This window comes from Balaenoptera physalus (genome assembly GCF_965194825.1).
Source record: "Balaenoptera physalus genome assembly, chromosome: 8".
NCBI classification, from domain to species: domain Eukaryota; kingdom Metazoa; phylum Chordata; class Mammalia; order Artiodactyla; family Balaenopteridae; genus Balaenoptera; species Balaenoptera physalus.
The window spans coordinates 82,525,390-82,550,367 of record NC_138887.1 but is presented as its reverse complement, the minus strand read 5'-3'; the positions used below and the strand labels follow the sequence as shown (position 1 = coordinate 82,550,367).

At 41.0% G+C, this 24,978-nt stretch overlaps 1 pseudogene across 1 annotated transcript; it reads right to left on the bottom strand.

Moving 5' to 3' along the window:
- Positions 1 to 557: 557 nt before the first annotated feature.
- Positions 558 to 24,873, bottom strand: LOC309665492 (heterogeneous nuclear ribonucleoprotein A1 pseudogene; annotated as a pseudogene). The gene has a single exon. The product of its transcript is annotated as a heterogeneous nuclear ribonucleoprotein A1 pseudogene (transcript).
- Between the last annotated feature and the right edge of the window lie 105 nt (positions 24,874 to 24,978).

Sequence of the window (24,978 nt, the reverse complement as noted above, 5' to 3'; positions counted from 1 at the left end):
TGACCTGGGGAAAGTTACTTAACCACTCTGATCCTCAGGTTCCCCATATTCTTATATCCTTATGGTTAACATAGGACACCTGTGAGGATTAAATGAAATAGCACATGAAAAGCACCTAATATAGCTCCACAATACCTTATCTGCATTCCCCAAATCCAAAAATCTCCTATAACCAAGGTTTTTCCTAGCTCATTTGGAGGCAAAACCTGACATGACATGACATGAGGCCATTTAGTCTTCATCCCACTTAATGTGAATATTCATGTTTCTCCGTAGAAGTAGTAATGTTTTGATTATGGGGAGTTGCCCTAGACCCTTCTGGAGTATTACATAATATGCGGTATATACACTGGATTAAATTTATGAATTCAAAACATTCTGAATTCCAAAGCACATCTGACCCCAAGAATTTCAGATAAAGGATTGTGAACCTCTATGACATCCTCATTTTATTAGCACTTTATAAATTCACTGTTCCCACTTCATGGCACAGCTACACCTCCCATGTATGGATTCAACTTATGTTAAAAGAGTTTACGTGAGTTGATTGTGGTTGCTTTTGAGTGGATTATATGATATAAGTGAGGTTGGGGTCATCTTCCCAAAGAGAAGCACAGTTTCTGAGCAAAGACTTCTACTACCTCCAGACAGCTCTTGAGTCTCCAGGATACAAAATTTAAGGAGGAAAACTTATGGTCACTCTTGTTCAGAAGACACCATTGAACAAATGAGGGGAGAGTCAAGGAAGAGGAGACCAGAAAATGACCATACCTTTGGCTCAAGTCCGCCAGGGAAGCCGAGAAGACAGACCGGCGACTTGCACTCTTCCTCTCAGCTTAGGAGCAAACAGCTCAACTAAGGAATCACCTGATAAGCTAGTACGTGCATTAAAGAGCACAGCTTCTGAGAGAGTTTTAATATTAAATGGCTGATCTACAAAGCAGCAGATGGCAAGAAAATGGAAATTTTGAAAGATCTGACTTGTAGAAACTGGTTTTTGAAAGTTGTATAAATTAAATATAAAGTGAGAGTACAGTTACAGGAAATAAGTAGCTTTCCATGCATTTCAGGCTGCTTTATTCTTTGGCATAAATTGTTCTGAAGATGTTATAGACTTATACTCATTTTTAACTGTATATAAAGCTGAATTAATAATAAAGACCTTAATTTGGTTAACAGTTTAGGTAACCAGTCTTTAAAATGTCTCTTCAGATGCCGCTTGAGAGGATGCCGAAGCATCCTGGCAAAACCTATCAGAGAAGTATGGGCGCCATCCTCTGGTGAAACTGAAAACTGCAAGTGTGCATGTACCACTTTCAGCTGCTACAAACTCAGTCCTTAAACTGAAAGAGGTTACTTACTGATCAACAAGCCAGTGTTATTTCCTCCAGTGCTGACCTCCTTCCAAAATGTCTATAATCAGCTCCGTAAATTCACACCAGTAGACTGACATATTGTCATGTTTACGTTAAAAGAAAACATACATGAAAAATGTTTTATGAGGAACAATTTTATAAGAATCAAAATACAGACACACGTGTATATACTTCCAGGTTCCCAGCATTCAAATACTTTTAATCCTTTTCCCCCGCCTCAGAAAACTTTAAAAAATATTTACATGTATTAAGTAAATAATAAAGACATAAATATTTTGAGTAATCATTGTTAGCCTTCAGGTGTTGCCTTTGGGTTAGATGTGAGAAGTAGGGAGATTTGGAAAACTGTGGCAATCATGGAAAGAAACAAAGGCTGCCCAAATGTGAAACAGGCAAAGGCAATTTACTCAGGGATTGCTACAGCAAGGGAGTCAGCCACCCTCTCTCACTTGTGTTGGCTGAGACTCAAAGGCAGGCAGAGGAGTGGGAGAGCTTTGGAAAAAAGGGAAGTCTTCCAGTGTGCCCTGATTGGAGGCGGCTGGCCTGGGGAAGCTATGGCAGGCTACCTAGAAGCACAGTATATTACGATTGGTTAGAAGTGCGTATTTCACTTTCTCAGGTTGGTCCTAAATTGGAAGTGGGGACAAAAATTAGGGAAGCTGTCAGTTATTAATCAAGTCCTGGCCATCTGGGGTCAATTGTTACAGGGCTTACTGTTTGGCTTCCTGGAGCAATTACTAGAGATATGGCCTGACTTTCTACAAGTCTGGCCCATAGATAGCAAACTGGCTTCCTGGGCTGCTTATTGTAGATAATGAGCTGGTTTTCTCCTCTGGTTGCTGCAGATTGTGGGTCAGAGTTCTATTCTTATGTGTAGTCTGGTCATTGTCTGTTTTGTGTATTTAGTCTCTCACACCAAAGGCAACAGCCAGGAAGCTGGACCTTGAGAAGCAGGAGCCCTGTCATGAGGGAAGAGCAATGCCCGGTCCTGGGTTTACATCCCTGCACTAGGTTCCTCTTGAGCAGACAAGACTGGAGTCTGCTAAAGGCCTGCTCTTGATCCTTCTTTGAGACAGTGAAGAAGGATGTGATGAACTAAGGGAAAAACAACAAATAGGATATAGAATGAAACCTACAATATTTAAATGTGCAAAGCAGCATAAAAAGCCCCACCCCCCCAGCAGTGTTACTCTCACCTAGAGCAATGGTCACAACCCTCTACAGCACCAGCCCTGTTAAAATTCTAGCTTCTCCTCTGAGGAACTTAACCAAGGAGGCTCGAGCCCCCTTCCCCTCTCAGAGCAGGGAAACTCATGGGTCCTTGTGTAGGAAGGAATTCATCAGACCAAACGTGCTCCTACTGACCGCCCCTCCTCTCCATGCTGCTTTGAGTCCTAGGGAACCAGGAAGCAACATCCCTTGGAGAAACTGGTCCTTGTCCTGAGTTTCTGGGTCTCAGGGGCTCCCTATGTGCTGCTGCCAGCAGCCTCTGCCCAGGATGGGGGCGTGGACGCCCCAGAGGCCTGGGCTGGGAGCTGCCACCAAGGCAGTGGCCAGAGACCCAGGCTTCCTGGATATGGTCCTACTCCACCCACTTCCCTCAGGCCTCCAGAGGCCCCTTCTGGGCCCGGGGTGCCAAACAGAAGTAGCCGACTCCCCTGCAACAGTGGTTTTCTTGGAAACAGGGGAGTTCTTTAAGTCCATGTTCTCAGCCAAAAAGGCTGTAGAAGAGGCTTTTAGAATCCCCTAGAGCAGCACCTCGTCTACGTAAAGTACACAATTTTATTCCGATATTCAGTCATGCTCGGTGTTTGCTGCTGCAGAAGAATCAGAATGAAGGAGACTATTTGTGTTCTCGGAGCTTTTTCCTGGCTCCCAACCCCACCCCATGCCGACAGGATAACCAGGCCCTGGGTTCAGGAGAAGCTGCTCAGAGGCCCCCTCTTCTGGCCTCTTTAGGAGATTGTGCATGAGCCCCTGGGTGGAGAGAGGGTGCGGGGAGCTTTGAGGAGGGGAGAAACGAGACAGGACACCGGGGGGAGGGTCCCAAGACTGAGGGGCCGAGTGAGGGTACGGTGCAGTCGTGGTGTGCCCAGGAGCCCCGCGCTGCCTGGAACCTGGGTGAGGTCAGAGGTCGCTCCCCAGTGGCAGAGCCGCCTGCCTTGGCTTACAGAGGTGCTCATTTTATTGAGAGTTCCAGGGCTCAAACCACATTTTGGAAATCAGTTTTCTTTTCTAATATATATATTGCTTCCTTTGAGAAATAAAAATGGAAAATATTTTGTTAACTTTCAGAAAAATAACATTTATTTTTAAAATAAAAATGAAAAACATATACCTATATTTTTAATAGATAATACATTCATGGAGTTGAAAAATAAAAATAACATACAAAGGTATATAATCTTGCTCACATCCCCAAATAAACAAAAGTAATAATTTCTATTCATTTTATCCAATCTTTCTTTTTGCGAGTACAAGCAACTATGAATCCATTGTCTTTTCTCCCTCTGCTCTGTAGCTTGCTCGTATGTTTAAATGTCGAAAATCTTTCCACATCAGTTCATAGAGAGCTCCCACGTCTTCTTTTACAGCTGCATGATATTCCATTGTATGGATGTACCCTAACTTATTTAACTACCTCTTATTGATGAACATGTGCTGTTTTCAATTGTTATTTCAAAACTGCATTGTATATAGTTTGTTTTGCAATTGTACAAATTCATCTGTGCAATTCCCAGAAGTGGAATTTCTGAGCCGTAGAGTACACATTTATAATTTCAATAGATTTTTTGGCAGGGAGAAGGAAGGACTTATTACTTGCAGCAAGTAAGGAGAACACCGGGAACATTTCCCAAAGCAGTGTCTCCTAGTTTTGATAGATGTTGCCGGCTTGCCCCATAGGGGTTGTATTAATTTGTATTGTTATCAGCAGTACAACTCTATGCAGAGTGTGGGAAAAATTGCAGTGATGACCTGCATGCTATTTATAGAAAAGTATATGTAAAACTTATAAATTAAGGTAACAAGCTGCTAAATAAAGTGTGTACATTCTATTCTACTGCCATGATAAATATGCCTTCATAAGGACCTGGACTCCCAGGCTGAATTTAGAAATCATGGGTCCCTCAGTGTTCTGTGTCAGAAGATGGTGGGCAGCCTCCAGCCTGCAGCTGCTCCTTTCTCTCTCAATCCCTGTCTCAGTCCCACACTCAGGGGGACTTGCACTCACACGTGCAGACACCCGCACCTCTAAACTCTATTCCTGTCACCCTATGAACAGCCACCCCTCAGGGTCAAGGAAGCACAGGTATCATGGGCAATGCTTGAGAGGATGACCCAGGAGAAAGTCCCGCACAGCCCCCAGAAGCAGACCCTGGCCTTTTGGGTGGGGATTTTGAGGACCTGGAGGCCAGGAGCATGGTCTACAAGGGGAGGTGCAGGCTGTGGGTGGGCATGTCCCCTTGCTCTCACAGAGGAGGTGCATGGTTGGAGGTGGACCAGGGCAAGAAGGGACAGGTGTCTAGAGCTTGGAGCCCAAGAAGTAGCCTATTGTCTGGAAAGCCACTTTCATGAGTCTTTGTAATCTCAGAAAACAAAGTAATCTCAGAAGCAAATCTACTATGCTCTTTTCCCACTTCCTAACAGCCTCCTTTCTGCAGATTCTGGAGCAGGATTTTGAATACTCCTTTGGCTAAGAGAGGTATTTGTCTTCTCCAAAGGCCTGTCCAAGGACAAAGTAGAAATATTACAGGCAACTCTTCAGGCAGTGTCCTGAACTCAGATTCTTAATGCTCTTAGCAATAGTCACAAGCCCTTCTTTATATAAATCCAAAGCAGAAGAGAAGTTAATGTCCCAGTTTCAATTAGTCTGTCCCCACTGGTAAACCAATTGTCTGAATTTTTAGTTCCAGGGATATGATCGTTGTATGTGCTTGTACTGGCCATCAGGAATAAGTTTGGGATCTCATTATGCCTTAAGATAAATATGGGTTATAAACCATAGATCTAAGAAGAAGGAAGGAAGGAAGGAAGGAAGCGAGGGAGGGAGGGAGGAAGGAAGGAAGGAAGGAAGGGAGGGAGGGAGGGAGGGAGGGAGGAGGGAGGAAGTCCTCTCTGGGAGTCCTTTGTTATTTACCTTTTATAAATTAATTCGCAATAGCCAGTTATTCTTTGCCAAGGTCAGCAATAACAGTATCTTCCAACCCTGTTACGTTATGCATTTGAAAACATGTCAAGAGCCACCACGTGGAGATAACTTTCCTGTTTTGTTGTCAAACCTCTCATTTAACTTTTCAGCTCTTTTTGCTGCTGCTCTAAGATAAACAGTAGAATGCGAGTTAGCTTTATGACAAGGCCTTAGATTTTTCCTAAAATACTTTCAGCCAGTAAGCTCAAAACATTCCTTTTCTTAAAAACAGAATTTCTTGTATGCAACCTTATTGTGACAGCAGAAAAAGTGTTAAAATTAAAATTCAGAAGGAGTCTTTTATCTAGCACAATCAAATAATCGAAAAAGTCAATTAAAGTGGGAAAGCATTATAAAAGATTACACACACATCTCAAATATTCATTTTCATTCATCAAACGTATTGTAAGGCCAAGGCCTTTCGTTTTAACTGAAGTGCAGAATGAGCTATACAGCTTCTTCCTTACATAAACAACCAATGTGCAAAGTTCAGATCCCTAAAAAGAACCAGAATTTAAAGATACTTGTGAAGTAATCTCAGAACAATATCCTTCTAGATTTCTATTATTTTCCTCTTTTCTACTTAATATGACAGCACTTTCCTTAAAGAACGTCTCCTAGTTCTCATAGGAAAAAAAAAATCCCTTTTCCCACTTTCAGTTTATGTAATATTTAACTATGTCATTTACAATAACATTTACAACTGGTATGATCAGATTTGGGAACAAACAACATTGACTCTTCTGCCATTTGCTTGTGGAAGCAGAAATGCACACACATATTGGAGAGCAGCCTACTGGCATCTGGATGGTTATTAGTCAATAGATTTTACTAGGGGAATGAGCAACTTAATATAGTGAGACAGTGAAGTGAGACTTATGGTCTGTTTCTGATGCATGCATATACACACACACACACACACACACACACAAACTCTCTGGTTTCTCAGGAGTGTGGTGCTAAGGAAGATCCTTTAGTTTTCCTGAGAAGGGAAAGTTTATGGGAATGCAAATGAAAGAAGCCAAGAGATCGAGAGGGTTTTGCTCTGTAACAAATTAACCCAAACTAAGCAGCTTGAAACCTCACCCATTTATTATCTCACTATGGATTTATCTCACTTGATCTACTCACAAAGGATCAAGTCCAGGCTGGCTTAGCTGGCTTAGGGTCTCACCAGCTGCATAGAGAGCCGGTCAGCTTCTGTTCCTTCCTGGTACTTGGGGGCCTTTTTCGGGCTCAAGTGGGTGTCGGGAGAATTGAGTTCCTTGTGGTGATAGGATGGAGGCCCTTAGCTCCTAGAGGACTCCGCCATCTTCTGCCATGTGGCTCTCTCCATAGCCAGTTCACATAATAGCAGCTGGCTTCTTTGAGGCCAGTAGGCGAGTCTCCTTCCAATCTGCTAAAACAGTCTTAGATAATGAAACGAAATCACGGGACTACATCTCATCACATCAGTCTTATTTTATTGCTTAGAAACAAGTCACAAGTTCCTCCCACACTCATCCAAGGAGAAGATTATAAAATTCAATGTCATTCAGTGGGGGTCGCCTTAGGGTGTGTCTGCCAGAGGAGGGGAGAGAGGTGAGAACAGCAGAGCCTGGGGTCTGTGGGGACTGGAAGAGGGAGCTGGGAGAGGGACAGAATTTAGGCAGCTACTTACGTGTCTGGGACTTTGGGGAGACAGAGAAACTTACAGGGCACATTTTGGCAGCTGGGCATGATAATCCCCTCCACTCTGTCTCTGGGACTATTCGGTGAAAATCTGTGTTGTTCTTCCAAGATTCTGGAATCAAGTTTGGGTTGTTGGGTTTTTGTTTGTTCCTGTTTAGTTTGTTAAACGCTTAATTCTCAAACTGATAAAAAAAAAAAAAAACCTACTTCTAAAAAAATCCAACTTTTCACACAATTAGAAAACATAAAGCAAAGCTTTACTTAACTACTTAATGAGGGGATCAGCAGAAAGACAAAAGAGCTGGCAAGAAGAGCATTCGAGAAATAAGGCTATAATAGTGAGAAAACGAATGCAAAAATGAGAATGTCAGATTAGATATAAAACTGATTAACTTCCCTTAGAGCAATAATACCATAACATTTGGGGTTATCTTCTATCAGGTCAAACACACACACACACCATATCAGCTTTTATAAGTTAACCTCTAACTTTATGGGGAAGTTAAATGGATGGACCCACATCAGCTGTGGCTAGTTGGTCAAAGCAGTTATATCCCCCCAAGAAGATCTTACCAGAAAATAGCATGATATTTAAAAATCAAAATGGTCCAGTTATATTTTGGTTAAATATTTTGCTACTTATGATACAGAGATAAAGAACACTTAATAATACTTTTAAACTGAGGAATGCATGTGGTTTAGCATTATTACCAGTTTAGAGATAATGAAAGTAAGGTTCAAATAACGTAACTGGCAAAAATCAGATAGTCCAATTCTGGTCTGTCTTTCCACTGTAGCAGAGAAATTTAATCAGGTAAATACTAGTTGTCTAATATAGGAAAAGGCCCACTTTTTGTCCTTAGAATTTCAATTAATTAGAAATTCAGTGAGTTACTACAAGAACATAAGACTTTTCGGGTCGTAATCATATAGTGTTTCAAAAGTCCATTTTCTTACCAAATGAGAAGGCTTTTCACAGCTTTATCTTTATATAAGAAAGCTGATGACAGATTTCCTGCAGGTTTTGAACTGGCGTATGTATTACTTGTCAACAATAGTAATGTATCAGGTATCAACAATAATAATGGCATAAGAAAGGAAAATCTACAGTGTGTAAGGAGAATGGCACAAGTACCTTCTTCCTTAAAAGGGAAGGTACATACTTCTTATGTATCTGTCAAATTCAATCAAAAGTCACGTTTGAAAGACCGTCTGAAATTATCTGAAACTTGTAAATAGGCAGGAAAGATTACAAGGTGTTCTTATACTGTGGTGCTGAGCTTGACTTCCTATTGATTGAGCTATTTCACAAATCTTTGGGGACAGAGGTTAATTTGTAGAATTTTGTTCAGTGGAGATGTAAATAATTTATGTTCACTAGAATAGATAACCTCAAAGGCAATAGTTTATTGCCCTGTTGGACATTGACCGGTTTTACATCTAACCCAGCAATCTTACCAAACACTGCCTCGAAATATCTTACTTCTTCAGTGCTCTTTAAACTCGTTTTAGTGTCTTACCAGTTCCTCATTAATTAGTGAGTTACAGAAAACCTTTGACATATGTTCATTTTATATTTACATGAGTCATGATTTTTTCCTTCTTGAAAACCATACTTTATCCGTCATCATGTCTCCAATGTAAAATAGGAGAAACTTGATGGAATGACCACTGATCTGGGAACTAAAACACCTAGATTCTATCACTTACTAGCTGCATGATCTTCAGCAAATCACATAAGCTCCTTGAGGCTCAGCTTCCTCATCTGTTAAGTGGGAGTAATAGTAGTGCCTTGTCTGCAGGGAATAATAATAGTTGTGAGAGTCAAACAAGGGCGTGGAACAGGCTCAGTGAGTGACTATCTTTGTCCCCAAGCTGTTTACTGACAGCTCTTAAGCTTCTGTAACAAAGGCTGCTGGTTTCCATGAAGAGGAGCTGGTAATAGGATTCCTCAGAGGTTTTTGTTTCTGTTTTTGTTTTTAAAAAAAACACATTTATTCAGCATCATGATCAGACTATTACATTTAGCAATCAACAGCATGGGTGCAAAAAAAAAATTTACATTAAAACCCTTTGTTGGAATGCTTTACACTTTCCACAGAACAAAAACTAAAATAACCTGTTATACAATTAGTCACAAATACAGTCCTTGAGATTTTTTGCCCATACACATGAGTATTGTCTAAAACATGTCCTCTTTGTAGCAGCTAGGCCCTGCCACCACTGTGCTTGGCTGAGTTCACAAATCTGTTGTACCCTGTAGCTTCCCTGTCAATTCTCTGGCTCTCCTCTCCTGCTGAGCTTTGTTTCCTGGCAGTAATTAAAACCTTCTGCCGCTGCTGCTGCTGGAACCACCATAGCCACCGTGGTTTCAGGGTTTGGCAAAGTATTGGCCTCCACCACCACAGAGGCGAGAACTTCTGCCTCCAAAGTCTCCTCCTTTCACGGGTCCAAAATTTGCAGATTGATTGTTGTAATTGCCAAAATCATTGTAGCTTCCACCACCTCCAAAATTGCTTCCATCACTACCAGATCCATTATAGCCATCCCCACTGCCACCATATCCACCGCTACCGCGGCTGCCACCAAAGGCATCTTGACCACTGAAGTTTCCTCCACGACCAAAGTTGTCATTCCCACCAAAACCGCCTCCACGACCACCACCAGAGTTTCCAGAACCACTTGGACCTCTTTGGCTGGATGAGGCACTAGCCATCTCTTGCTGAGATAGGGCTTTCCTTACTTCACAGTTGTGGCCGTTCACAGTGTGGTATTTCTGAATGACAATCTTGTCTACGGAGTCACGGTCATCAAAGGTTACGAAAGCAAAGCCTCTCTTTTTCCTACTCCCTCGGTCAGTCATGATTTCAATCACTTCAATTTTCCCATACTGTTCAAAATAATCTCTTAGGTGATGTTCTTCAGTGTCTCCTTTAATGCCACCAACAAAAATCTTTTTCACAGTTAAGTGGGCACCAGGTCTTTGAGAATCTTCTCTTGAGACGGCCCTCTTTGGTTCCACAACTCTTCCATCCGCCTTGTGTGGCCTTGCCTTCATGGCTGCACCCACCTCCTCCACAGCGGCATATGTGACAAGCCCGAAGCCTCTGGAGCGCCTGGCGTTTGGATTCCTCATTACCACACAATCTGTGAGCGTCCCCACTGCTCAAAGTGGCTCCTCAGACTCGCATCAGTTGTTTCAAAGCTCAAACATACGATGAAGAGCTTCTGCAGCTGTTCGGGCTCTTTGGGTGACTCTGACTTAGACATGACGGCAGTGGAGGGGGGAGACTTCAACGATGCTTACTCGGCGGCATCCACGGGCAGAAAGCTCCTCACAGGTTTTGAATTTGAGAACTGAAGCATAGAACTGGCCTTTCACCCACAGAAGCAGAATGCACAGCAGCCCTATAGAGGTAAAAACGTGCAAATTTAGGCTCTTCAAATTTTTGCCTGGGACTTTTGTTTGTTTAGTTAAACAAGAGAACAGTAATCTTTGCATCTTTGCGTAAGTATTTTCAACAGAAACCTAATCAAGTCAGAGCAGAAGATAAATTCACCAGGAATCATCATCTACTCCCTACAATCTTGCCAGCTCACACCCATGCTAGACTTTAACTGAAATATTTGTGTCTTATATTTTTTCAATTTGTACTTTTTACTTAGTAAAGTGATCTAAATTCTTTTTTTTTTTTTTCCCTTTTTCATCCATATCTATTTGATACAACAACTTCAGTGAGACTCTCCTCCCAGCCAGGTGCTGGGCTGGAACTGGAAACACAGGCATGAAGAAACCCAACACCTGGCCTTATAGTGATCAGACAGCTCTCAGCATTTTAAAACAATAAGACATGGTGGGGTGGCTGCGAACATTTTCCTACCTCAGAAGTAGTTCCCTTTCGTAAAGAAGCTCAAAGCTCCTGGGCCATAAAGCCTAGAATGTGGCGCTTGTGACACTGTCACTTTCTTCAGGGACAGAGACACTGATTCTAAACCATAAGCACAACCTGCTAGGAATCTGTCATCAGCTTTTTTTTCACAAATGGACTGTTGGATTGTGAAAAACCTGCTTTTACTTCAAAGGACGCTGAGCAGCTTCATAGCTTGAAGGCTCTCAGGAGACAATGAGAGATTGTAGCCACAAGTTTATCTTCCTCACTAACTTTTCTGTGTTAAGGAACCATGGTTGGAAATGTAAGGTTAAGACAGCTAAATCCCCCTACAATTGGACAAAGTGTGTTTAGGTATCCAGATTATTCTCCCTGTAAAGCCATTCTCATTCTTTCTCCTACCTGCAACCCTGAAGAGAAAAGAAATTTCAATTCTAAAACACAGAGATTTCTCTTTAACTACCCATGGCAAATACAGCAGATAGTGTCAAATCCTTGCAGAGCAAAGACCGTGTCACAGTCAACAATACATGGCCAACCCTAGCCCGGGGGCCACCTCAACATCTGTTCAGTAAGGGTTTGTTAAGTGAATGAAGAAATAATTGCCAACTCTTTCAGTAGGGAGGTTAAGTCAGAGAATTATTTTAAGTAGGGTAACCAACCACCCAGTTTTGTCTGGGACAGAGGGCTCTCCCAGGATTTTAGTGCTAAAACAAAGTCCCAGGCAAAACAGGATGACTTGGTCACCCTACTTAACAATGGCTTTCCAGAAATATCCAGTAGTCAACATTATAGGCTCAGATGTTTTTGAACTGATTTGGTGGAGTTTGGTTGACTTTTCAGTATTTTAGGAACAAAGGAAATAGTTCCCTAATTTGGGCCAACAAAATGCAGATAGCCTTGCTGTTCACTTTGTAACACTGCTTCTTCGTACTCTTCCTTCACCTGACCCACACCAAGGCTGAAGACCTCCTTCCAAGCCACACACACTATTGGGCTGAAAACACTTAGAAAATATGCCTTTGGCCCTCTCGTGACCACATAAAACACAATTTGGAAATTTAGAATATGTTGAGTGAAAAAATGATGTCTGCAACTCACTTTCAAATAGTAAGCCAAAAAAAAAGTTGCTCTAGATATAGATTTAGCTTTAAATATATATAAGTATAGGCAAAGCAAATGCAGCAAAATGTTAATGGCTATTGAATCTCCTTGGTAGGAGTATGAGTAAAATTCATTGTAACATTCTTTCAACTTTTCTGTATTTTTGAAAATTTTTAAAAATTAAATGTTGAAGGCTGGAGGAAGAGTGAATCTGAGCAAGAGACTCTTTTCAGCATATATCTATGAATTCCCACTAAAGGTCTAGTCCTACATTGACTTTGATAAAGTGATTTCAAATTATTTTATTTTGATAAAGTGATTTTCAAATCTTTGCATGCAAAGATTTTGTGCACATTTTCTAAGAAGGAGACACTTCCACAGGTAAAGGGTGGAGGTGAGGAGTAGTACCTATTTATTGCTGGTAGATGCCAACGTGTTGGGCATTTGGAAGCTATGGCCATGGATGTTATTATAACTTTTAGCAAAACGGTGTGTTTCACTTTTGCTTCAACAGCCGTGGTGGCAGCAACAGCCTAGAAGAGTAATCCAAGACTTTGGGTTGTCATTATCAATTCTAGAGGGTATTCCTCTCCCTTTCAGAGGTGGCAACAAGATAAAAGTAAGGGAAGGGAAGCTCTTGGTATATATGTTTGGCTTAGGTTTGGCAACATATAACAGAAAATGCAGGTGATAATGACTTAAACCTGAAAATGTTTATTATCTTCACATAAAAGAAGTTCAGAAATAGTCTAAGAAGGTGACATCATTAATCTATCAGAGAACTATGTTTATTTTATCTTTTTTTAAAATAAATTTATTTATTTTATTTATTTATTTTTGGCTGCTTTGGATCTTCGTTGCTGCGTCGGGCTTTCTCTAGCTGCAGCGAGCAGGGGCTACTCTTCGTTGCGGTGCGTGAGCTTCTCATTGAGGTGGCTTCTCTTGTTGCGGAGCACGGGCTCTAGGGGCCTGGGCCTCAGTAATTGTGGCACATGGGCCCAGGTGCTCCGCAGCATGTGGGATCATCCCGGACCAGGGCTCGAACCCGTGTCCCCTGTATTGGCAGGCTGATTCTTAACCACTGCGCCACCAGGGAAGCCCCAAAAAAGACACTTCTAAGAAAGTTAAAATATAATGTTACATTTATTCTAAATAACAAGCCCTTAATTCAAAAGAGATATACAATTTTTTAAAGAGAAAATTCATTTCTTCCCTTCAACCACCAACTAAATAAATGTTGAACAAACATGGGGAGTCCGTTGGTTTGGGGGAGTTCCATATTGCTACCCTACTTTGGGCACCACATGTCTATAACCAGCCCTGGCTCACCATATCTACCCCCCCCCCCATATATGTATATATTTTCTTTTGGTTTCGTGTGAATGCATTTGATTCCTTTATTCAACAAGCATATATTGTATGTCGACGGCATGTCAAGTACTGTCCTAGGTAGTCTCAAATATTGTCACATTTTATCTTTATAGCAAACCTTTCAGGTTGTTTACAGATGAGAAAATTCATTTCAGAAGCTAACTTCCCAGATTCCCAGACACAATATTAATTTAGTGAATTGATTTTTTTTCCTCATCACATTCCAAAAAGGATTTAAGGCGTTTCCATTAAAAATAAAATCCTACATCTAATGTATGGAGTTTCTGAGTAATGATGGTGCATTGGATGGATGTGTTTACCTTGGCTCTCTCATGGAGGCCCACAAAAAGACAGCGATGGAGTTCTGTTAAAGAGACTCATAATTTACGCAAAGTCAGTGGGAGAGGAAACAGCAGCAACAGCATGTGGAAAGTGGTAAAAAGCAGCTGGCTTGGTCATCTCAAGAGAGCCAAGAGCCAAACCAGAGGAGGGGAAGCCCAGAAACCACCAACATTGCCTTGCAGAATTTCACAAAATCTCGGAAACAAGCAGCACCAGGTACCTCTGAAATCGAGGGTAAAATCAGAGTTAAAAACAGGACGATGGCTTGAAAAATCTGTTAAGAAACATTAGCTCCCTTCCCCAACCTCAGCAAAATGGTGTACCTTTATTTTGAGAAAATGGTGAGCCGGAGAGACTCTGCCCCAGAACACCAGGCAGAGTGAGGTTTGAGGTACCACACTGGAAACAGGAGGATTTAGGAAGGCTGTCCGCTGAATCTGGAGATGCTCCCAGGCCCCTCCCTCACCGGCAGCCGGGTCTTCCACCAAGGACTGGGACATTCTTCTCTGGGGATTCTAACCAGTCATAGAAAATAATCCCACATATACTGACACTGTAGACCTGCAGTGAAATGTGCCACCCCATGATACTTAAGTGGAGTCTGCCACATAGAGGGTTTGCAGTCAGCATTTAGTCCCTCATTCATAAACATGGACAAAGAGCCAAGGACTGAAATTGAACACTTGCGGAAAGCTTCTAACATGAAAAAAGAAAGCCCCAAACTAACAAACAGAAGAAAGAAACTTAGAGGAAAGAGAAAATATGTGGGGAGGGGCGGGGGGAGACTTAAAAGAAAATAATTTCACTAAGATCTTCAAAGGAAGAGAAGCTATTTTCCACAGGTCTCAAGAACAGAATGTTATTTAAAAAAAGAAATTCAGGAAACAGGAGAGTTGCAATATACAATTAAGGAGTGTCATAAACAGACTTCCAAAAATGTCCCCACAAGATCCCCACCCTCCAGTTATGCAAACACTAATCTTGGTACTACTGTGAAGGGACTTACAAGTGCAATTAAGGTTACTAATCAGCCGATCTTAAAGAAAGGAAATGATCCTGGATTACCAAGTAAGGCCCAAAGTAATCACATGAGCCCTTAACTACAGAAGAGGAATCCCAATGATTAAGTGAGATTTGAGATGTGAGAGGGCTGTGCAGTGTAGGGGCCTCAGGTAAGGACACTACCTGAGAAAGGCCTCTAGGTGCTCATGGAAAGCATGAGAAGGAATGTGGGTAGCCTCTAGGAGCAAAGATCAGCCCCTGGCTGACAGCCAGTAAGGAAAAGGGGACTGACTTCAGTCCTACAACCACAAGGAATGGAATTCTGCCACCAACCTGAATGAGCTTGGAAGCAGGTTCTTCCCAAACCTTCAGATAAGAGCTCAGCCAGCCAACAACTTGATTTCCACCTTGTGAGACACTAAGCAAAGACCCAAATGAGCCATGCTGTGCCCAGACTTCTGACTCCTAGAAACTAAGATCATAAATGGGTGTTGTTTCAAACCTCTAAGTTTATAGTAATTTGTTATGGCAGCAATAGGAAGCTAATACATTGAGATCCTACAAGAAACAGAAATTAATAATAGGGAGAAGGAAAACCAGTCATGAGATTCCGTGAGAGGACTGACCCAGAAGGTCCAAAACCTAAATAAAATCATTAAAAAGGGAACTCAGAAAATGCAAGAGAGGAGATTATTGAAGAAACAGAGAAAAATGCCCTTCAGTGGGGGAGGGTTGGGGGGGAGGGATAGATTGGGAGTCTGGGATTGACATGTACACACTGCTATATTTAAAATAGGTAACCAACAAGGACCTACTGTATAGCACAGGGAACTCTGATCAATGCTCTGTAATAACCTAAATGGGAAAAGAACTTGAAAAAGAATAGATACATGTATATGTAGAACTGAATCACTTTTCTGTACACCTGAAACTAACACAACATTGTTAATCAATCATACTCCAGTGTAAAATAAAAATAAAAAGACAAGAAAAGAAAAATGACCTTCATTTGAAGGATGTGAGTTCTCATATTACAAAAGCCCAACACAGTGGATGGAAAAAGACCCCGGAAATGCCCATTATTTTCCTAAAATTTCGGAACACTCGGAACAGAAAGAAAACCCAACAAAGCTTCCAGAGAGAAAAAACAAGTCATATCAAAGGATCAAAATCAGAATGGCTTTGGACTTCACAGCTGAAATGCTGGAACCTAGAAACCAATGGACCAAAGTCCTCAAAATCTAAGGAAAAACTATTTCTAGCCTAGAATTCTAGAACTGGCCAAATTATCAGTGAAGTATGATGGTAGACTAATGACATTAGACTAGTTAGCTCTCATGAATGTACCTCCCAGCATCATTCTCAGATGCTTCAACAAAACCAGGACTTTAACCCTGGGAGAGGAAGAGACAGGATTCAGGAGCCACGGGGACGGGGACGGGGGAGGCAGGAAGTGCTGGTCTTATAATAAACTTTGTAGAAATATCAGACCCTTAAGATTTGATTAAAATAAAAATGGAAAAATAGGCATATTGTAAAAACAGAAGAATAAATAAATGAGGAAACGGATTGAAGAAAACAACCTGGGGTAAACTTAATATCTCAAATGCATACTGTCTGGCCTCAATTAATTCCAAGAGCTAGACCACAAATTTGGCTTCATTCTTCCAAGGTGCTGAGATACACAGTCAGTTACAAGATTTATAGTGTCCATAGGACAAACACACCACAGCTGTTCAACAGAAATGCAGCTTTTCCTAATACCTGAGACAAATTTTTCCCGTAGGTCCTCATAAAAAGGACACTGCATAATGTGGTAGTCGGTGTCCTGAAACTATCCCAAAGATGTATACAGCAGTAACTTTTCCCATTGCTCTTTCTTATCATGTCCATCAAAATAGGCGGATGGCAAAAAAATGGAAACACAATTTAGAATAAGTGCCTGAGAGGAAAGTGCATGTTCCAAGGGTAACATTAAAAATGCTTGTCCTTCAATCAGTCCTCAATGAGCATTGCTTCTCACAACCTGGGATTTTTTTTTTTTTCTTGCATCTCCATACTTACCCCAGGTTGGGATTTAGAAACATGAGGCAGATCAGACAAACTCAGGTAGGCAAAGGGTCTGAGATTTTTATCCTACTTGCAGGCTAACCATTTAGCCGGCCACAGTTTCATGTGTGCTGACAGAAGACAATCCTGGGTTAGGGACAAAAGACTGTATTACAGCAACAACAGTAGTCAGAGTATCAGCATTTGTGCTGGTTCGCCAAACCTCAATTCCCATAGGACAATGCAACGAGGGCCAGATGACACCTGCACATACTCTGGGTTGAAATACTCTGTGTTTAGGAAAACTGCATCTTGTATAATGAGCAGTATGTCTGCCTTTTGCTCTCAAGAAAGACACTATCTCTAGCTTCCAAGGTTGTAAGCAAACCTGTTCTTTGCTCCAGAGGCAGAGACTTCATCTTCCAAAACCTTTCTACAACATCCGTGAAAAGATAGTCTAGAACAAACTTGCAAGATAAGTGCAAGTTGTGCAGAAATGCAACAGAACCATGGAAAACTGCCTGCCAAGAGTGAGTGGGTAGGAGGAATGACAGAAGGCAGATTTCAAGAGGAAGTCTCAAGAGAAGGCTGTGGAGTCCCAAGTAAAAATGTATACCAAGCCTCAACAAGATGTGAAGTTCAGATCATAACAATAGTTGCCACTGGTACAAACAAATGGAGCACCTTTCTGCTCCCAGGTGGCTCTACATCCTAGGGCCTGGCTCTCTTCCTCCAGCTAGCAACTGGAGGAAGGATGGAACAGAGAAGTGCAAAGGGCACAGGCCAAGTGTCTCCAAAGGAAGGTTCCCAAAAGCTGCTACAAACTTTGCGCTACAAACTTTGTGCTTATATCCCATTGGCCAGAACTCAGTCCCATGGTCACTATGACCTGCAGGGGAGGCTGTGAAATGTAGTCTTTATTCTGAGCAGCTACGTGCCATGCTTTGAGCTCTATCACTACAGAAAGAGGGGATCACTACAGTCTCCGCCACACCTTTCAAGGCATTTTCCAAAACAAGGAGTTCCTTTGGGGTAGCAAGAGTTCCTTTGCTACCCCAAAGGAACTCTGGGCCACTGCTAAAATACATTTTTTAAACTTGGCACACTAGAATTCTGTGTAAAGACCCTTAGAGATCTCCTAGTGCTACCTGCTAATATTATAGGCAAGATACATGAGTGTTATTTATGCCAGACTATATGCAAATTAGCAATAGATTTTACTTGGTTTAATGCACATTCATTTGGCAAACATTTATTTAGCACCAGCTGTGTACCACACACCATGTTCAGTGTGATCATCTCACTTAAGGAGCAATAACTTTCCACTGGGACTCACAGCTGTACACCCCAGGCCAAGCTTCATAAAGAATTTTCATATCACAATACCTTCAGAGTTTTGTTTTCATTTTACAAATCAGGAAGCCAGAGGCTCAGAGTAATGAAGCAGTTTGAAAAAAATTAAGCATAGAATTAGGTTGTAGAAAAGGAACGTATATCCCAAGTCTTTCTTTTCTTTCCTAGCCTGGTGTTCTGTGCCAAGGTGTGTTCTTCCATTATGCCATTCCCTTCTCAACATACTAGCCAAAAAGTGGATAAATGACTTGATCAGTTTGTGTTTTTTCTTTGGTTTTTATTCTCAGAAGATTTCTTATATAAGATTTCCTGAATTTCTAAATGTTTTCGTTTGACTGGGACGATTAAAGCTATGGTAACTCTTTCTCATCAACTTTAATATTGGCTTTGATTTAGAATACATTGTTTGGGGCGTCATATTATTTTAAGATTACATCACAAATTTCCACAACAATCTGTAACCAAAAGATGGGAAAATGCTCTCCCTACAATGCTTATTTCAAATGCACTGCGGGAAGTGGAGTCAAGCAAACTGGACCTTGTTTATCAGTCCCAAGGGGCACATAATATTTCTAAGAACTGAGCAAAATAATAGGTAAGACGGCGCATCTACAGTATTCCCATAAGAATAAATTTTCTATACCCTCTAAGTCTTCATCTTTCTGGCCTGGAGTCTCCCGTTTCGTTAAACATCGTATACTACACCCAAACCTCTGAATCTTGGGAAGTACATATTTTTTTAAATGACTTCACTCACGTAAAAATCTAACTTTTGGGAGAAAGCAGATTAAGTCCACTTTCCACTTTTATAGAAGTGAAAGTTGTTTTAACTTCTCAAGGAAGTCTTGAAAACAAGAAAAAGATGTTATATTGAGTAGAGGCAATTCTAAAATCGTATCATTACTGTTATTTTCTCTGTGACAAAACTTCAATAAATGCCATAAAGTGTTATTCATTGCCAAGGGAATTTCTAGACACTTTTAAATTCCCAGCAACCTCTAACTTCAGATGGCAAGAAGAGAAATCTTGGTGTTGGGAAGACAGCTGGCCCAATCAGATTTATATCTGCCTCTGTCCAGACTTTCTTGGGCATCTAATTCCACAGTAAACAATCACTACCGCTTCTCAGGAATTTACTCTTTGCCTTTTTACTGGTCTGAGGCCTTAATATTTATTGTCTTATTTAATGTTCCCAACAGATTATGTGGTAGGTACCATGTGGCTGAAGGTACCATATTCAAACTGCAGCTGAAGAATTCTCAGCAAGTAAAGGAACTGAGTGTAGATGCAGCCACATACAAATGACCGTTAATCTCCCTAACATATAAACTTACAAATCAAATAATAAGGACAATTGAAATGTGGACAAACGACAAAAATATGGAATTCACAAATGAAGCAATACATGGGACCAATAAACACATGGAAAGGTATTCAAAGTCAGTTGAATCTATCAAAATTGCCTAAGCAATTTAAAAAACTCATCAGTTTTGGGGACACTTCTTGATAGAACTAATTAAAGAAAAAATTTATCCCATAATAGAGAGGATCGTTTAAATGAACATAATTAAATTTCACAAGATGTGCTTGAGAACTCTGGATATTACAGACTGTTAAAACTGCATCAGTGGGACCAAGATGGAATAGATGCATTTCTCCCTATTCCTCCCTCTAAGTACAGCCAAAGCCCTGGGCATTATATATAAAACAAACACCAGAAGATCTGAAGGGTGGAAAGAAAAAGGTAGCCCATCTAGAGAACTTGAGACCCAAGGAACAACACGATGGTGAGTTCTCTGGTTTTTGTGTGATATATTCTGGACTGGATGCTAGAGAAGCTGGCAACCCAGAGAGGCCAATGGCAGCAAGAAAAGCTCTCTCTGGCTGAAGGACTAGAAAAGAGGCAGGCTAGTAAGACAGAAAACTTTTAGACAATAACCACCCTATCCCAGCCAAACACCACAGAAAAAAACATGGCCCCACCACCATCCATGCAAAGGTCAACTGGGGACCCGGACTTCAACCCTTGAGCAGCTGTAACAAGACACACTGTGTCAGTAGGGTCCATGTCATTTTCCTGGTATGTAAAAACCTCCCAAACTAAAAGAAAAGGGACAATTCAAATAGCAGTTTTCCTGGACTCTCAAGGCAGAATAACAAATCCTTTTGCAAGTCAGATGGCTCTCATATCTCTGCTTTCAACAAAAACAAAGGAGTTAGAAGTAGTGGCAGGGCCTGCCGGTGGTCCCTGCAAATGGGAGGGGGTCATACAGTCTTTTAGGGTTCAGACTCTTTTTAGGGTATAAACTGTTAGGATTTAGGGATTACTACCATAGAGGCCTGTGCAGAGTCTCCTTCTCTGCTATAGCTGGTCACGCTCTGACTTCATATTTGAAACTGTTGTGCAATTTTCCACATTGCAGTTGCCCCAGCCTCTACAAGGCTCCCAGTAGCCAGCATATTTCATGAATAAGGAGTAAAACCTACAGATCTCTGTCCAGTCCTCCATGATTGCATAGTTTGGGTGCCCCAATTCTACCATACTTATTCACAAAGTTCCCACGAACATGCTGACTGCTGGGATGGGGTCTAAACTGCACCTATCATCTGGGTCTTATCACCCTTCATCCTGCTCCACAAATTCCTCCTCCCCCATCTCTTACAGTCCTTTTTACCCACTATCCTTGGGTCCTTCCTCACCTTTGGCTCTTCCCCATCAGTGCAGTAACAAATATCCTGCCACAATATTTCCCCACCAAACTATTGTCCCATTGCGCCTTTCCCGTCTCAATCCAACAACCTGTAGTCTCTACTCAGTCTTCCACTAACTCAAAGTTTCATTCCGATTTTAAATTTTAAAGTGTTCATAAGTGCACGAACACGAGCAAAATGAAAATATTTTCATTGTAAACATATCAAATATTCTAGAAATAGAGTCAAAAGTCAAAGCATTTCTTCACCCAGTGCTACTCCCAACCTTTCCATTACACTTTCCCATATAAAATTTGGTGTGGTTCCTTCCACACTTTCATCTAGGTATTTATACACAGGTATGTTACATATATAGTTTCATGTCGCACGGCGTATCCCTCTTTCCCATGAGTTGTTCTGGAAAGTTATATATATATGGATTCCTTTTCTTCTTGAACATTGCATGGAGTGTTGTAGAAAGGGTGCGCCATGATTTCCTATTAATGGGCTTGAGATTATTTCCAATTTTCTTTCCCGTTGATGGACTTTCAGGTTATCTCTATTTTTCCCCTTAAAAACAGTATCATAATGATCAGCCTTATATGTAACTTTGCTCACCTCAAAGTTCATCTGAGGAGAGTGGGGAAGAAGGAGTTAAAGTACCTGGCCTTTGGTTCTGAGGAAAGGAAGAAGGCAGGTGACACATAAACTCCTTGTAAATGTGCTGAAAACTTGACCTCCTGGCTAATAGACTAATGATATTTGCTAGATCTCTTATCTATGGAATGCTCTTAGTAGGATATGGCTGGTGAAGAATTGTTTATGGTAAATAAAGTTAGAATTTATGGATTCATGAGGCAAGACTCCTGAGAAAGTCACACAAGCTGTATAACTATATAGGGTACAAAATGGTAACGTTGCCTTACCTCCAGGTTCCCTGCTGTGTGAGATGTCCCACAAACCTCATGTGAGATCTTATCTATTACTTGTCCAAAGTAGGAATGAAAGACCCAGGAGGTATGCAGGATTTTGTACACTTCCTGCTTAGCCAGTGCCTTGATCACTTGTGTTCTTGAAATTATGAGTAAAGCTCTATATGGATAAAACCTCTGATGCATGCAAGTCTGATGTGACAGTCTGATCCTGTGTGTTAGCTCAGAGGTTACTGGAGGTTACCAAGTTACTATCCAAGAAGGCTGTAGCAGTTTCTAATCTCACCAAGAGTATGGGTTTCTCAGCAACACTGACTAGTTCCAACAATTCAAGGGCCAATAACCCACTGCCATTTAAATTCATATTTTTGTTTATTAATGTCATTTTTTCATTTGTTGGTTCTTCGAATCTGCGTGTGTGTGTGTGTGTGTGTGTGTGTGTGCGCACATTTTCTACTAGTATTATTTGCCCCTCTTTCTTAGGTTAAATTTTCTTTTTCTTAGTAATTTGAGAAACATCATACTATGATGATAAAGTATGTGGATTCTAGGTTCAAATCCTGGTTTGCCACTTGCTAACAGGCATGTTGCCTTAGAAAAGTTACCTAAGTTCTAGTTTCCTCACTGAATGCCCATACCATAAGGTCATGTGAAGATTATGAGATAATGCATGCAAAACACCAAGAATATCATCTGGTACATAGTAGATGCTTAAACGATGATAGCCGGCCAAAGGAGCTCTTTATATATTTTGTGTATTAATTCTTTGATTATTAAATGTGTTGTGAATATTTTCTCCTAGTCTGGGGCTTATGTTTTAAATTTGCTTAAACTTTGTTTAAATTTGTCAGGAAGGAAATTTTTTATGCAATCAAATCTGTCATTCTTTTCCTCTGTGTAACCTGATTTTTCATCTGAATAATTTTATCGAATTGACCATTTCAAATTTCAGTTGTTTTCTTTAACCCAGTTTTTGATTTTGTGGTCAAATCTTTTTTGGTCTCAGCAGACATCACTCTTGTATTTCCTTCATGGAAGATAATCATCAGCCACTCCTTTTTCACTTTTCCCCTAAAGATCATGTTCTTTTTGTTCTTGCTTCTCTTTCCACCATCATACTCCCTGGATGATCTTATCGACTCTAATGGTTTCAACAATCCCCCTAGGCATATAACACTGACATTTTCAGAGCAGTATTTCCCACGGTTTATGAGGTATTTCTTTTTATTTTAATTAATTTTTATGGGAGTATAGTTGCTTTACAATGTTGCATTAGTTTCTGCTGTACAGCAAAGTGAATCAGCTATACGTATACATATATCCCCTTTTTGGATTTCCTTCCCATTTAGGTCAACACAGAGCACTGAGTAGAGTTCCCCCTGATATACAGTAGGTTCTCATTAATTATCTATATTATACATAGTAGTGTATATATGTCAATCCCAATCTCCCAATTCATCCCACCCCCCCCTTCCCCCCTTGTTACCCATACGTTTGTTCTCTACACCTGTGTCTCTATTTCTGCTTTGCAAATAAGTTCATCTGTATCATTTTTCTAGATTCCACATATAAGCAACATTATACAATATTTGTTTTTCTCTTTCTGACTTACTTCACTCTGTATGACAATCTCTAGGTCCATCCATGTCTCTGCAAATGGCATAATTTCATTCCTTTTTATGGCTGAGTAATATTCCATTGTATATATGTACCACATCTTCTTTATCCATTCCTCTGTTGATGGACATTTAGGTTGCTTCCATGACCTGGCTATTGTAACTAGTGCTGCAATGAACATTGGGGTGCATGTGTCTTTTTGAATTACGGTTTTCTCAGGGTATATGCCCAGTAGTGGGATTGCTGGGTCATATGGTAGTTCTAGTTTTAGTTTTTTAAGGAACCTCCATACTGTTCTCCATAGTGGCTGTATCAATTTACATTCCCACCAACAGTGCAAGAGGGTTCCCTTTTATGAGGTATTTCTAACGTATGTTCCACAATCACCTTAAATTTCTTCTAAAACTGAACTTTATATACCCTCTATACATATACTAAGATATAATGTTTGCTAAGGAATACTGTTGTGCCTTTTTCTTTCACTTACAAGAAACAGTATGTATGAAATATTTTTAATGAACAAAAGAATAGAAATATGTTGATGTAATATGCACAGAATCTCTCAAGGAGGACACGGCAAAATTGGCAAAAGTGGCTATGACAAGAGGAAAAGACATACTTTTCACCTTAACTTCTTTGTGTCTTTTGAATTTTGTATAATGACATATAATGCCTATTCAAAAATAAACACAAGGGCTTCCCTGGTGATGCAGTGGTTAAGATTCTGCCTGCCAATGCAGGGAACACGGGTTCAAGCCCTGGTCCAGGAAGATCCCACGTGCCGCGGAGCAACTAAGCCCGTGCGCCACAGCTACTGAGCCTGCACTCTAGAGCCCACGAACCACAACTACTGAAGCCCACGCGCCACAACTACTGAAGCCCATGCGCCTACAGCCCGTGCTCTGCAACAAGAGAAGCCACCACATTGAGAAGCCCACGCACCGCAACGAAGAGTAGCCCCCGCTCGCCGCAACTAGAGAAAACCCACGCACAGCAACACAGCCATAAAAAAAAAATAAATAAATAAATAAATAAATAAATTTATTAAAAAAGAAATTTAAAAAATAAACACAAATCTACAAATAAATGAAAGGGGCCCTGTCATCAATCCCACCAAACCTATACCCTGTTTTGGCTGGTGATGTTACTTATCTACTCAGTCTCTGCTAAGCACTTGGGAATCATCCTCCACCTCCTCGAATGTGCATCCAAGTACCATATTCTATTGAAATGCCTCAGAAATGGATCCTTCATCCACCTCCTGATTCAACAGTGACTCTAAGAACACACAATGGGCTGAGCACTGGGCTAGAGGTAAAAAGATTAATGAAATACCCTCACCAAGTCAGTACCATCCCCTCAAGAAGCCTGCAGCCTAGGATGCAGGGCAG